A 15,857-nucleotide genomic window follows, 5' to 3' on the forward strand; every position below is an offset into this window, starting at 1 on the left:
GAGCCTGAGTGAGATAAGGAGGGAGTCTATGTGGTGGGAGGAGGACTGTGGCAGCCCAGAGTTGGGATTAGAACCTGAGAAGTACAGCATCTGCCTGAAGCAGGAGTGGGAAAAAGTGATGGTTATAGGAGATTGATTACATACAGCGAGAGTTAATCTAATTACTAAATATGTTAAGGATAATTAGAACCAAGTTTCTTCTTGTTGGATAAGGGAATAACAAATGTGGTATGGGATTGAAACAAAGTATTAGCTCATTTATTAGTTCATGAGTACTGAACTCATAGGCCTCAGTATAGAGATATAGGAATAAATACAGAAAAAAGTATGTGTGTGTGTGTAGCAATGAGCAGACCTGGTTATCAGATTTTGGTTTTTAAATATCATGTCCTTAAAAGGAACCAGTGCTCCTTGGAGAAATGCTGGATTTAGGGTTGAGGAAGGGCAAGTACAAGACTGGCCTAGAACATCATATTAGGCTGGAAAGTAAAGATGAGCTTAAAAAATAATAGGTACATGTCAAAGGGAAACAGGATCCAGCTTTAGGGAATCTCGCTGGTCAAATCTGGGACCATTTCAGCATCAAAATAAATAATGACATTAGTAGATTATAATCCATTGAATACAACAGAAACCCAGGATATAAACAAGCAAACAAATGGAGGGAAAGAAAACTATTCCTCACAATAATGCCAACTGATAAATGCAGAAATAATGATTGAATTAGAAAATCACCATATAACAACTACCATAGTAATAATTAATGAAGCAAAGAAACATCAATAGTTACTTAAAGTAGTGGATAACATTTTGAGAAATAGAATATTTCATAATCTCAAAGTACCTCCTCACAAAATTCTTATTAATTACAAAGAGAAAAAACAGTACCTTTATAGTGGAGAAGCCTGGCAACCAATATCAAGTGATCAAAGATAACATCACTAGTAATGGGTCAAATCAAAATCAGGTACCACCTGATGGGATGCAATGAGAACACAGCATCATTTCTGTGATATTCCTGCCCACACACAACATTCCCTGCCAAATGTATAATCTAAATCTAATCAGGAGGAAACATCAGACAAACCTAATTTGAAGGGCATTCTGCAAAATAATTGTCCTGTAATCTTCCAAAGTGTCAAGTCATGTTGGTCAAAGAAAGACTAGGAAACTGTCCCAGACTGAAGGACGTTCAATAGACATGACAGTAAATACAAGACAAGATCTCAGACTGAATTCTTTGGTATGAAGGATATCATTAGGTTAATTGGTAAAACCCAAAGAGGGTCTGATGCTTAGATAGTAGTAATGAATAAATGTTAATTTCCTGATTTTGATGGTTCTGTTATGGCTATGTGAGAGAATGTTCTAAGATATAGCAAATACATGCTAGAATATTCCAAGGTGATGATACTAGGTCTGCACCCTACAAATAATTCAGGGGGAAAAAGTGTTCTTTGTAGTATTTTTGCAAGATTTCTGTAAGTTCAAAATGATTTCAAAATAAAAAGGGGAAATATGAAATGGAAAGTGCTGGTTGGAGAATCATTGGCTGAAAGCAAAGAAACTGATGGTGACCAACTTGAAAAACAAAGAAATGTATTTACTGGCAGGAGACTGGATAGCCATAAGGAAGACTTGAATAAAAACTGAGCCTCAGAGAGGACAAGCAGCAGGCAGCACTGAGAAGTCTGGTTCAACCTATCCTGAGGCTGGAGCCCTCTGGAGTCTTCTCTTAGAATCTCCACCTGGGAAGTCTTGAACTTCCATGGCTGTTGGCCTCCCCAAATTAAGGTTTGGTAGAATCAGTAGTTCCATTGTTCCACTTGCCTCTCCAGGTTCCTGCTTTCCCTTGGTTTACCATCTTGTCAGCTCTTTCATACTTCAAAGATTTGCTTTCAATGGGAGGGTTTGTTCAAATAATCTAGATGATCATATTCCAGAAAGAGAATTATTCTCTTCATAGCCCTTACCTCTTCCTAAGAAGTCTGTGTATTTCTTTACTTTCTGTTTCTCTGCAACAGACTGAAAATTGAGATGACAGAGCCCATCTGCCTTGCTCACTATTACCTCCACTCCCAAGGAAAAAGCAAGCTTGGCCACAAAGAACCTTTGCTACCAGAGGTCTGACAAATCCTCCAAATGACTGACCCAGCCACATACTCCTCAAACTACCCTGAGACAGTAAGAGCACATCTATTCTTCAACATATCACTCTTGAAACCATTTTAAACATCTGGCTCCCCTGGGCTCACTGTCCCCAGCTGCTCCCTTTCAGATAACCTTACATCTTCCTCCTCCACCCAGTATGCTGGGAATGGCTCTTCTTTATTTGGAAAATTGCTGCTTATCTTTTAATAAACTGCTCAAATGTTACTTACTCTATGAATCTTTCCCCTCATCCCTAGCCAGGGCCCCATAGCCTCTTCAACCTATCTTTGCCATAGAGACCCTTACCATATTGTACTGAAAAACTTTGGTTGTTTTTCTGGTCTTCTCACTGGAATATTTATGTTCGTGACTGTATCTCCAACACCTAGCACAGTGCGTGGAACATATTAGGAGACCTATAAATGTTGACAACACCCTAGAGCATCAGAGTAGATTAGTGCTCTCTGGTCAAACTTCTTTCAACTACCTGTTACTGAGTCTCAAATTGCCCAGAAACTAAATAAAAACTCATTTGAAACATTAAAAATTAAAATATTCTCGGGGCGCCTGGGTGGCACAGCGGTTAAGCGTCTGCCTTCGGCTCAGGGCGTGATCCCGGCGTTACGGGATCAAGCCCCATATCAGGCTCTTCCGCTATGAGCCTGCTTCTTCCTCTCCCACTCCCCCTGCTTGTGTTCCCTCTCTCGCTGGCTGTCTCTATCTCTGTTGAATAAATAAATAAAATCTTAAAAAAAAAAAAATTAAAATATTCTCTTAGTCTTAAGGATATTTTAATTCATTCATTTGACATTGGGGCCCAACAATCTGCATTTTATTTTTTTTATTTTTTTTTTTGATAACAGCTTTATTTAATTCACACACCATACAATTCACCCTTTAAAGTGTACAATTCAATAGATCTTAATATATTCAGAGAGTTGTACAACCATCACCACTATGTAATTTTAGAACATGTCACTACCCCCCAAAGAAACCCCATATCCATCAGCAGTCATGTCCCATTCCACCCTCTCCTAGCCTTGGCAACCACTAACCTACTTATTGTCTCTATGGACTTGCCTATTATGTATAATGGAATCAAATAATATGTGGTCTTTTGTAACAGGCTTCTTTCACTTAGCATGTTTTTAAGTTTGATCCATGTTAGCATCAATTAGTACTTCATTCCTTTTGATTGCTGAATAATATTCCAGTGTATAGATATGACACATTTTGTCTACCCATTCATCAGGATATTGATGGATCCATCATTGATGGATATTTGGGTTGTCTCCACTTTTGAGCTATTGAGAACAATCTGCATTTTAAACAAACATCCCTGGTGATTCTGGGGCAAATTTTGAGAAACACTGTTCTTGACCATTTTAAATTTTCAGCCCACTCCTCATCCACTCCAGTCTTGGCTGACCCCTCTTTAGTTAATCAGCCTCTATAAAACAAGGCAGACATCCTAAATAGTTCTGCTTTGCTGCTTCGGCATTTTGATGCAGATTGCTACTTTCTTAGTTGGATTTCCACAGAGACTTGAGGCCTCAGTTGTTTTGTTGAACTCTACTTTAGAATTTTATGTGATTTTATGTCCTGCGAAAACTCATACTCATTTTGACTTCTAGTTCCCATACTTCATGGTTTCTAATTCCAAATCAGCTATGTGAGATTCCCAGCTCTACCCTCTCCCACATAATTTTCCATAATAAAACCAATGGACCTCCTGGACCCTGAAGGCCACTCTCTGCCCAGGGCTCCCAAAGGCCCCTACTGAAGTTTTTCCTCACATGCACAGTTCTTCCTAAAACGCTGTGATAGGGAGCAAGATGAATGCAAGCTTTGAAGAAAATGTGACTTCTTTTTCAGTTACAAAATTGACTTTTTTGTTTCACTTGATGCTGGTTGAAGGGGCTGAAATATCTGAATTCTCAAGCTTCATTAACCACTATCCCATTAAATGTTGTGTCAAGTGAAGAGCAATCCCAAGGCTCTTCTGCTTCCCAGGCCATGGCACATTTTATCTTCATTCCCCTTGATGAACCCCACTAAATTTATTTTCTTATCTGGTTCCCCCAGGAACATGAGTGAGTTAAATCTGGTCTGTTTATCCAATATCAAGATGGCCCCGGCAGAATGGCACTCCTAAGAGTTATTTTCAGGCCCCAGTGAATGTCAGTAAGTGATGTGATCTGATCTACATTATCATGTCCAGGTTGTAGAACATTACAGAAATCCTGCTTATTATCATATGATGTTATAAGAGTTTTCAACCTGCAAAAAAAACTGGATTGTCCCTAGGAGTAATAAACTCAAATGTCCACAGGAGCCAGGAGGATAATATAAATGTATGAATCTAGTATACGTAAGAAAATAAGGTTTGGTGGGTATTGTGGGAAAATGAGAATAGATTTTGCCAAAAGGTATTCAAATTGAAAAATGAAATTGCTAAAAGTCCCTAAAAAATAAAATCTGCTGACCTGCCACCCTGCCATATTCATCTATATTCTAAAAAGATATATTTGATCCACATTTGATAGCTTTTTTTTAACTAGATATTTTAGTTAGGTTCTAGTTTAAGCTACTGTGACAAAGAAACCTGAAACTTCAGTGGGTCAAATAACACAGAAGTTTATTTCTCTAAGAGACCAGAAGTCGGTCGATAGTCTGGGCCTATAGGCAGCTCTGCTCCATGAGTGCTCTCAGGTATCCAAGGGGGGAGAGCAGTTCAGCCATCCTACACACACGCTTCCAACTGTGTGTCAAAGTGTCTCTTCCAGTTGCCACCACTTCCCAAGAGGCAAGACAAAGAGAGGAAGCAGATTCATTTTAAGAACATGTCCCAAAAGTTGTACACATCACTTCCACTCAATTACATCATCTCTCCTGGGGCTCCTAAGAGCACCGCTAAAACCCATGGAGGGAGTTGTAATACTAAAAGAAGACGATGAGAGATACTGGGAGGCAGTAACGGTTTCTGTCATGCTAGGTTTTCAGGTAAACCCAAGTAAGTTTCCATAAACCTAAATCGTGCCTGACTCTTTAAAAATTGTGTTTATTGGTAAATCAATTCTGAACCAATCAGCTTTTAATATTTGGCATTTAACTGCACCAAATTTGCTCTATATGGCTGAATAGAACTACTCACAAATTCACATAAGTTGTACAGTTGTTGAAAAGCAAGAATAACGTAGAGAAGGCTGGACAGTAATGAGCCTTAAGAGCCTCATTTAATAGGTGCAATGAAAGCAATCAACTACATTTATTACTAGAACATTACGTACTATGACAACAACAGCAAAGGGGGGGAAGGGAAGGACTACTCTAATTCAGGGTAAATGCAAAGGGCAAAATGTCTTATTCTTTTTTAAGCATCTACTTATTGTTGGTATTATTAACCCATCTTATCCCAAAAAGAAATGATGGAAACGCAATAAGGAAACATAAATACAAAAGGTAAAAAAAAATAGACCTAAGTAAGAAACTTTTAAAAACAAAGATGTGGGTATAAAATGGGTCTAAGAAGGAGCTGGCACTGCTTTGATAGTGAGTTTTGGCAGGTGGCAGCTTAGGTCACCAAAAAGACTGATTGTCTGGTTGCAAAAGTCACAGCATTCCTAAGGTTCCTTCCATTCAATTTCTATTCCATCAACTTAGTTCTCTGCATGTGTCTTGCATTTTCATGGCACATGACTATCCACGCTGTTGCCTCTACCAGCATACCATCTGCTCCACCTTCTCCTTACCACAGTCTCCCCTGTCCCAGACCAGGCAGTCACTGCCTTTGGAGGCCTTCCCAGATTTTCCAGCAGAGTTAGTCATTCTCTTTCTTATTCCCCACAGTCATACTTACAGTATAGCAGTCATAATCTAAACTTATGCTGAATTCCGTTTATTTTGTGTTAATATTCCCTTCTACAAAGAGTATATTCATTAAAGACAAGGTCTATGGTTTCTTTACTCATCTCAGTTTTTCCCTCTTCTTAGGATGATGCCCCACACACATGGCAGGTGCTCAATGTTGCTGAATCTGTAAGTAAAAGTTTGCATTTCTAGCTGCCCACTCTACTGAAAACTGCTCCTCATTGCCCTTCTTCCCAACCATCCCTTGAGCTCCCCATATTGCGTAAGGAGCCATGCATAAGGATGTTCACTGCAGCATTACTTATAACTATGCAAAGCTAATAACCACCTTATTTCTCTATCAGTGACTAGATACAGACATAAACTATTTAATCCATATACTAGAATGCTACATAGCAATTAAAATGAATAAATTAATGTACATTAGTCAATAAGAATAAATCTCAAAAAAGCATTAAATGAAAAAAATCAAGTTCATGAACAATATGTAAAGTATGATATAATTTATGTAAATTACATGGATTATCTTTTCACTAAAAAGCCACATAAATTTTTTTAAAGAAAAATAAATTTTGAGACACCTGGGTAGCTCAGTCAGTTAAGCATCTGCCTTCAGTTCAGGTCATGATCCTAAGGTTCTGGGACTGAGTTCTGCATCAGGCTCCCTGCTCAGCAGGGAGTCTGCTTCTCCCTCTGCCTGCTGCTCCCCCTGTTTGTGCTCTTTTTCTCTCTCATTTTCTCTCTCTCCCTCTCTTTCTCTCTTTCTCACTCTGACAATTAAATAAATAAAATCTTTTTTTTAACTGTTTTATTTATTTATTTGAGAGAGAGCCAGAGACAGTGTGTTCTGGCACAACCCAAGGTCAGGTAACATCTCCCTCAGGCTCCTACTCCCAGAGGACTTCTTTAAGGCCTAGGGGAGACAATGGCTTCTTGCTGTCACTAGTTTCTAGGTGCCTCCCATGTGGGTTTCCTTGACTTGGCCCACACCTCTATAAAAAGTGACCTCATCAAAGTTCCTTCAGTTCAATCATCAGATATCAGGATGCTGATGGGGATCTCAGTTCAAGACTCTACCAAGCTGAAGGAGCCTGAACAAACCACTTCTCCATGGGCCTCAGCACACCATCAAGGGAGGGAAGGACAGATGACACTGAAAGTCTCATCCACCTTGAAGATTCTGCAATCCACTTGAGCCTGAGACAGGATGGAGTCCTATCTCAAGTGAATTTTTGCAGCATATTTGTTTAAAAATGCTCCTTTTAAGGGAAAGCTAGAGATGTTTACCTTCCCATTTTTATTCCTTCTGAAGGAAATGTTTCAGCAGAATGAGCTTGCGTCAACAGCTGGTTGGGCCAAACATTTTCTTTAATTTCATTTTCCTCCCCTGGCTCCAAGACTTTGCAGAGAGAGATGCAGAGTGCTCAGCCCTACTTAGACAATACTCACTGAGCCTCACAGTCCAGGGCGAGGCCAACATATCTCTGCCAGGGACAGCTCATACCACCAGAGCCACTAAAAAGCTTTTGGAGGCCCCAAACCAATTCCAACTCCTTCTCCTTTCCTGACTCTCTGTGTTCCCCAGTTCTTTTTCCCTCTTTCCCAAACTCAATTCCTGCTTCCTCTTTCATCTATTTATTGCCTCCTGCCCTTTGTGTGCCGCTTCTCAGGACTGTTAGAGGGAAAAGAAATACAGAGGTCTTGGTCCTACAGCTTCCATGGTTTATTCAAAGAGCCCACCGGCAAAAAGACTGATTGGCAGGCAGCTTCTGAGCCTAATGCCAAGAAGCCCCTGCCCCTTCAGGCCACCAGTACCTCTTCTGGAATAAGACACCTTACAAAGCTGTCCACCTGGACCGGACACCTGGGTGCTTCCAGCTAGGCACAAGGCAGAGATCGCCTGCCAGAACTGCTGATATGATCTGAATGTTTGCTTAATTTCTATTTGAGCACTAAGTCCAGGGCTGGCAGAAACTCAATTTCAGGCTGTTTTGGCAACCCTCATCTCTGTGTCCAGAGAGAAGGTGTTTCTGGGGCACCAAGGCACTAGGGGACCTTCTGGTCATCAAGTCATACTTCACAGCATGGCTTCTTCAGATCTGAGTGAGCCTCCTTGCTTCTACTGCAGGCTGCTCCTGAGACCTTGGATCACTCTATAGGTCACCCTGGATAAAACCACATAAGCATCACTTTCTCAGCACACTTCCGAGAAGAGAGGGCCAGGTCCCTCCCTCAGGATCCATAGACTCCTCTACTCTCATCCACTATAAACAGGAATGACAGTCTTCAAAAGGGAGGAAATTCCTCTCCCTCCATGTTTCTTATCAAGATACATTACCCATGCCATGAATCTTCTCTTCAGGGCATAGGCTTTTTTTTTTTTTTTTAAGATAGATAGATAGATTGATTGATTGATCGATTTGACAGACAGAGAAAGAGAAGCAGGCTCCCCACCGAAGGCTCAATCCCAGGACCCTGGGATCACGACCAAGCCAAAGGCAGACACTTAACCAACTGAGCCACCCACGCGCCCCTAGGGGGCTTAGGCTTTTAAAAGCAAAAGCTAGGATTTCTGCTTTCTGCCCTGCCACCTGCTTCCCCTGAGTTTAATGAGCACGGGACTAGACCCTTGCTTGAACAGGGAAAGGGACGAGGAAAGGGCAGAGAGAGAAATAAGAAAATAGATTACTCACTCAAACCTTCAGAGTAACACCACTCTTAGCTTTCACAGCTGACTTATACTTTCTTCAGTTCACATTTCAGCTACTCTCAACCTCCCAACCTCACCTCCACCACTACATAGCTTTAGCAATGGGTGTAAACACTTTCTTTACACCAATAACAACACAAGGACTCATGTTTATTGAGCTTTGTGGGCATTTTCACCATGCACCCCATTCCAAATTGGCAATACACTGAGCCCTAGACACCACCTTGGGGTCTCTCAAAGCCTCCTAGTCTCTCCTGAACTGGTGCTGAGGAAATAATCCAGATAGCCTGGGGGTGCCACTGGAGGGCAGACAGGGAAGGAGTCCTAAACAGAGCTCAGATCAAAAGCACAGGCTTTTCCGCAGGCAAGTTTTGAGTCCAAACTCCCACTCTGCCAATTATGAACAGTGTGATTTTAGGCCTCAGTTCCATCTAATGTAAAATGTATATAACAATAGTACCTACTTGATAGGACTGCAGCCATGAAACATGACAGAATGTACACAAAGCACCATCCTTAGCATTTGAGGGCTCCAGTAGGGGATCCTTGCCTTCATCATTAAGACTACCTAGTACATGTGCCCCAAACTCTTCTGGAGCTCTTCTGGCCCCTTCCTGCCCATGGGGATCTAAAAAAGACAGACTGGCTATGAAAAAGACAAAGCAGGCAACATGGTGCCGGTGATGCAATCCCAGGAGCCTGGATGCTACTGATGCATGGACAGCTTCACCAGCATGATAGAAGCACTCTTAATCCCAACATGGAGGGTTGCAGAAGGCTCTCAGAAAACATGATGCCTAAGGTCAATCTGGAAAAATGAGTTGAAAGTTGCCAGATGGGACGGAGGGATGAGAATGAGGAAGATTCAAAACAGTTATATTAAAGCATGCAAAGTAGAAAGTGAAAAATGGAGAAGTGAGCAGAAGTCAGGTCATAACGAGCCTTATAGATCATACTGAGAACTTTATACTTTATTCTGAAGCTACTAAGAAGTCACCAAAGGATGTTAAGAAGTAAAACGGATTTCTATTTTAAAAGTGAATGCTGGGGTTAGTGTGGGAAATGAGTAAGAAGCAGAAAGACTGGTAATAGCAAAACAGGTAGGAGGCAATTGCAATAATCCAGGTGAGAGACAATGATTCTTCAAACTAAGTCAGTCGTGATGGCAAAGAGAGGATGCACAATAATAATTTTAATAGATAATATTTCCTATGTGCCAGGCACTTGACTCTATATGGGTCAAGTCATTTAAAGCTCACAAAAGCTCTTTGTGTCAGGTACCTTTATTATTCCTAATCTTCAGATAAGAAAAATGAGGCAGGGTCCCACAGATAGCAAATCTGCAGAGCCAGGAGTCTAACTTGGGCAACCTCACTCCAAAGTTCTAATCATTGCCCTCTGCTCCTAGGAAATTTTTGGAAAGAACTACCAAATTGGTTGGGGGCTTTGATAGAGGGAGAAATAAAGGTTTACCTCTAGACTTGGATAACTGCATTGATAATGGAGAAAAAGGAATTGCAGAGAATAATAGATTTGTTTTGGAGAAGATGCTTTCACATACCCACTGAACATCTAAGGAGAGATGTCAAATAAGCAGCTGGCACATTAGCAACAGGAGGGAGACTGTGTCTTACTCACATTTAAGTCCTCAGCACCTGGACTGTTAGCAGGTGCTAAATAAGTGTGCATTCAATGACTGGAAACTTGGAAGTCATCAACAGAAGCTGTAAGAGTAAATGTGATCACCCAGGGAAAGAATATAATAATATAAGAGGAGAAATGGATCAATGATAGATTCTGGGAAAGAACCAACATATAAGGAGTAGACAGAAGAAGATCAGCCACAAGGGTCATCATTCAACACATTTTAAATCCTCCATCTATGTAATATGGAAAGCAACACTTCTTCCCTTGTTATGACATAGTGACAGGATTAGGAAACAGAAAACTATCAACACTGATCAAAATTATCAACACTTAGTTTTAATATAATATGCATCTAATCTGTTATAAGAACATACCCAGCAAGACTTCCAAATTAAAGGATGACTTGGACAGTGAAGAACATGGAAGAGAGGTGAAGGATACAGTCTTGCTGGCCAATATAAACCCATGTCAGGCTCTGCCTATCAGACAAGGCGTGACTTCAATCCCACCCCTGTCAGACTTTTTCTGCCCACTTCACTCGCTGATGGGGCCTTGTATGGACACAGCATCCCTGCAAATGTACTCTAGCTGGGTTCATTTCAAAGAAAGGAGAACTATTTCAAATCCATATTTACCTGTAAAAATCCTAAATCAATGATTACTGGGATATCAGAATTTAGAGGGAAATGAGGATTATAGAAATATTTTTAAAAGGAGGGTTTGTATTGTTTTTAATAATGTTTACTATTCATTCACTAATAAAAAGGTGAAATAGTACTGGATTTCTCCTATAGACACATAATAGTAGTGTTCTCACCAATACATGACATCTCTGGACATTTGATTTTATTATTCTTAAGCTGGTAATATCTCTTACCATCGTTTGTTTTTTGGTTTTGTTTTGGGGTTTTGTTTTGTTTTATTTTCAGAAAGGGTGGTTTATTGGGAACTATTCTGATATCATTTTTCAGACTTCCTGGCAGTCTTGAGACCAGGGATGGGAGTCCTCCTGTGACTGTGAAGGACAGGGGTACGGGTTTCTGTACACCAGGGCTCATTTTCCTACGCTTGTGGATGGCAGCTGAGGTCCCAATGGAATAGGACTTGGTGACCTCAGGCCTTCCACCACTCGAGAAGCTCCTTGCTGCCCATGGCTCCTCTGAAGACTAGTGGAGTCCACCACAGAGATGTTCACAAGTTCCACATCATCTCCCGCCAACTGGCTCTCCTCGCCCTCCAGCAGCTTGGGGTAGGTGGGAATCTCAATGTCCAGGGCCATCTTGACGTCCATGAGCTCCGGGTACTCGCACAGCGGCCATGCCATGTCCTGCTCGGCTTGCTGCAGGGCAGCCGCCAGCTCCTCCTGCTTGGCGTGTGCATCCCTACGTGCCAGCTTCCCGTGTTTTTCAGCCTCAGCAATGGCAGCATCCAACTTATCACACTGGTTCTTGATGCTGTTGATCTCAGCCTGTAACCTCTGAATGGCACCGTTCATCTCTGCAATCTCAGTGGGGTACTCCAGGGGTCGTCCCCGTGCTTCCCAGCCTGGGCCTCAGGGTCTCAAACTTGGTCTGGTACCAGGCCTTAACCTCAGCTCGGCTGCAGTTGGCCACCTCTTCTGGTCCTTGACCTCAGCGATGACGCCATCCAGGTCCAGGCAGTGGCTGTTGTCCATGGAGAGCACCACAGATACGTCTGAGATCTGGGACCGCAGCTCTGGCAACTCTGTCTCATAGAAGGTCTTGAAGAAGTTGATCTCATGGGTCAGGTCATCTGCCTTGGCCTCCAAATTCACCTTGTTCATGCAAGCAGTGTCCGTGTCCTTTTTCAGCACCGGAAACTCATTCTCAGCAGCCGGTGATGGTTAATTTCATCTTGGTACTTGTTTTTGAAGTCTTCCACAACATCCTGCATGTTCTGCAGCTCTGCCTTCAGGTGTCCCCCCATCTAGATGCAGCGACTCAAGCTGCCTCTACAGGCCAGCAATGTGGGCCTCAAAGATGCCGGGGATGGGGGGTTGGCGGGCAGCTGTTCTTGGCTGACTTCTGCTCCTGCAGCAGGGCCCACTTGGTCTCCAGCAGCTTTTTCTGCTGCTCCAGAAACTGCACCTTATCAATGAAGGAGGGAACTGATGTTGAGGGTCTTGATCTGCTCGCACTCCTCCTGGTGAACCTGGTGGATGCAGGGGTCAATGTCCACCTGCAATGAGGCCAGCAGGCTCTGATTGATGGTGACCTCATGGATGCCAGTGCCCGCTGGGCCTGCGTAGGGGGAGCACAGGACCATACATGGCCACAAGGCACCCAGGATGTAGAGGCTACTGCTGCTGAAGCCACTGGGGTGTGCAGAGCTCAGGCACACCTGGGTACCTCACCCCAGAAAGGCGCTGGAGCCCAAGCCAAAGGCCTGGGAGCTTAAGTGGATGGACATACTGGCTAGACCAGGCTGGACCGAGCAGTGGGTGCCAGGGAGCCGAATTCCCTTATCATCATTTGTAATAGGTTAGCCTGATACAGAGTTGCCAGATATACCAAATAAAATACAAGATGCCCAGTTAAATTTGAAATTTAGATAAATAATAATTTTTAGTACATGTCCCAAACATTACATGTCTTGAAAATACACATATAACTAGACATCTTGTATTTTATTTGTTTCTAGTCTAATAGCAATGATCTTCTATTCTTTTTGTAGGATTCATAACATGAGTCTGTCTCGGAGATCTGAAGGCCTCTGGTGCTGCACACAGGAGAGTTCTGTCCTTGCTGGTCAGGGGCCAGCTCTGCTCAGGGGGTTAGAAGTTAGGTGGCTAGTTTACATATAAGATGCAGCCTGGCTCCCTGGTTCTCCAGGCTTACTTTTCTTCTGAGCTCCCAAACCTACCAAAAGTCCAGCAAACAAATACCTTGGCTAACTTGAGCATGAACTCTGAGGGCAATAATAACACCTTTTTTACATTTGCATTTCATGCTGAACTCCCCTTTTCTGATTTTAGCTTTATTTGCCTTTATTCTCTCTTTAGCTTCAATGCTGCTTTTGCGTATTCCCTGAACTGGTGAAAAGCTTTCTAACTGTGGGCCCAGCAGGGTGGCCACTATCAAACTAAAGGAAAAGCCGGTCCGGTTCTCAATCCACAGACAGACAAAACTGTGCATCCCACTACCCCCAGAGGAAGCAAGGAGACCATCTTTCAAACCACTGTAATCATCCATACATGAATTGCATATTGTTTCAAGACATTTACAAAAGTATCCCTGCATCTGTCCACCCTTTCATGAGTTCTGCCAACAATCACTACTGATCACCTTATTTCACTAACGAGGCAAAACCAAGCCCCGCATCATGGAAAGGTACTGGTGCTGGAACCAGGTCTCAGAGTCCCCCTTGGTGACAAGCAAAGACATAGTAATTATGGTTGTTTTTGAAACACTTAAGGCTTTCTGCACCAGGCTGTGCATCTCCACTGAATATAAAAAGCCTGGCATTTGCCCCATGTAGGGTGGCATTATCAGGGTGCTCTTTATAGAAAGAAAATTTTAAAATACTCTTTTCCCCTTGCATTCTCTATACTTCATATGGTTCCTACTATTCCTCGTCCTTAGTATTTTACCATATCTGTAAAGCCAAATCACATCCTTACGATTTTCCAGGATGGTCTCAAGGACTCAGTTCTCAATGGCTAGTAAAACAATTCATTCTTAACCTGTTAACCATGTATCAACACCAAATCTATGCTAGGTGTTTCATATTATATAAGCATTTTATAATGCATATAGGGCAGAAGACTCCTATGTGCAAGTTACTGAACAAAGACAGTTAACACTTTACAGAACAACATTAAAAATACATTACTGTACTAAAAATAAAAAAGGCAATAAATGCTCATGGAAGTTTAACCTCAGTTTTATAAGCTCAGACAACCGCTAAGTTGATAACCTTGACACAGATGAAAGAGGGAAACATGTTTTCTCTTCTCCCTGGAGAGGAAAATGCATTATCTTCTCTTCACAGCTTTCAGGCACCTGACAGCTGAACTTGGCCTTGGGCCAGTGAGTGACTCACTTACTCAGTTACTGCCATAGTAATGAGAGGGTCTTTTGCTCCATCAGTTGCAAGTTTTTGCAAGACGTTAGACAGAAGCTGTTTAGAAATGTCAGTAGACACCATCCCTCTCAATAAAGTAGCCCCGTAAGGTCCTGGGACTCTGTGGTGGCTCACACTTGGTATCTCAGAGAGTCATTTGAAGACACAGTGTGAAGAGCTCCAGGCTCCAAGACTCCCAAGCCAGGCTAAGAAGAGCTGCCCAGGGAATGGCTTTGGCTGCACTAGAACATTCATCCAGGCAGGAGGGGATGAGAGAGACAGCACAGGGGAGCTCCATGGCATAAATCTTCATTTCGGCAACAACTTTAATTAATTATGCAGTTTCAGTCAAATCATTCAGCCTTTGTGAGCCTCCCTTCTTCCCCCTCGGATGGTAACAAAGATTCTGAACCACCACCTCTCAGCTGTTCTGAGGCATAAGTAACATAATCAAAGGATGTTCAGGAAAACATAAAATGACAGGCTTAAACTATTCTCCTTCATTTTCCCTGCCATTATGTCCCTAAGACCACATCAAATCCAAAGCAGACACTTGGTCCAGAAGACTTTTCTCCCCTCAAAATTTCTAGGAACAGATTAAAGCCAGGTGGAAGAGGAGGTGAATATATATATATATATTTAGGATATATATTTCAATATTTGTAACATAAGGAATCTCCATTTGAATGCCCAGTGGGCTTCTCAAGGCTAACTGTCCTAAACGAAGTTCTCCAGACTAGCCACTATTAATGGCATCTGTAACTCCATGCTGTCATGGCTCATCCAGATACTTGGGGTCACCCTTGACTCTGCTCTCCTACACCCCACATCCAATTCATTAACAAATCCTGTTGACTCTACCTCCAAAACATCCACAATCCAACCATGCCTCCCACTCTCAGAGACCTTTCTGGGCTGACAGGCTATCACCTCTCCCTGAAGAACTGAATCATCTCTAATTGCTCTTCCTGTTTCCCCCTTGCTCATCCCTCTTCCTCAGTCCAAAAGCCAGAAGGATTTTCCTAAACCCTGTGTATCTCTGCCTGAAGATCCTGAAGCAAAGCATGAGACAAAGGCTTCTGTGTCCCAGCGAGCAGGAGGAAGGAACAGGCATTAAAATAGGGAAACAGGTAGAGTCAATAAAAGGAAAGTGTAACTCAATCAACTGATACTTTGTCCCCAGAGGAACTTGTAAGGGGTACCATGAACACCTCTCAGAGCCATGTACCTGGGAGAAGGGAAGAAGCATTGGCTTCTGTTTCCCAGTGATCAAGGGTGCTCCAAGGGCCTGTTGTCTACCCACCCACCCCCACAATGCTATACTTGTGAGTCTGAGGGGATGTCCTGTACAATTAAGTGTAGAGGAGCCCAGGGAGGACACCAGGTATGTGGCACA

General features: G+C 42.4%; 1 pseudogene; it reads right to left on the minus strand.

Moving 5' to 3' along the window:
- Positions 1-8,418: 8,418 nt before the first annotated feature.
- LOC123789168 (keratin, type II cytoskeletal 7 pseudogene) lies at positions 8,419-15,076 on the minus strand (annotated as a pseudogene).
- Between the last annotated feature and the right edge of the window lie 781 nt (positions 15,077-15,857).

The sequence above is a fragment of the Ursus americanus genome, chromosome 3, assembly GCF_024610735.1.
Source record: "Ursus americanus isolate L20-20 chromosome 3, mUrsAme1.1.p, whole genome shotgun sequence".
Classification (NCBI taxonomy): domain Eukaryota; kingdom Metazoa; phylum Chordata; class Mammalia; order Carnivora; family Ursidae; genus Ursus; species Ursus americanus.